Raw genomic sequence first — 585 nt, 5'->3', positions numbered from 1 at the left:
GTATTAGGGACAAGCTTTGAATTCTATCCAATGTGAATGTTATCTTTAGAGATGAGCTTATTAGGTTTGAGAATTGAAAGGGGTTTAGTTATCCTGTTTTTTTGAGGCCATTAGGGATATGAGATTTCCTTTACTTTTCACTTAAACATCACAATCTTTAGAGCTGAGCTTTTATTAAAGGCGTTCTAACAAACATTGTATTCACTCACAAATAGTTCAGCAAAACATGATGATAAAGGAATGAAGTGAGACTCATACACTCTGTTGTTTAAGTCTTTATTTTTATTTATTTTTTACTGATTTGAGAGAGATGGAGAGAGAAGAAACATTGATGAGAAACATCCATCGGCTGCAGCTGCCTCCTGCACCTCCTGCACACCCTCCATCCCCTCACTGCCCCCCCGCCACTTCCCAGGATCATGCTTGCAACTTGGGGGTGTGCCCCTACTAGGAATTGAACGGTGACCTCTTGATTCATGGGTCCACACTCAGCCACTGAGCCACACCGCCTGGGGGAGAAGTCTCTATTATGTCAGTTATATAGGCTCAGTGTTATCTCTTGGGGAAAATATGGCTATTTTCTGT

Source organism: Myotis davidii, unplaced genomic scaffold, assembly GCF_000327345.1.
Source record: "Myotis davidii unplaced genomic scaffold, ASM32734v1 scaffold390, whole genome shotgun sequence".
Classification (NCBI taxonomy): Eukaryota; Metazoa; Chordata; class Mammalia; order Chiroptera; family Vespertilionidae; genus Myotis; species Myotis davidii.
Note: the sequence above shows the minus strand (reverse complement) of the source record.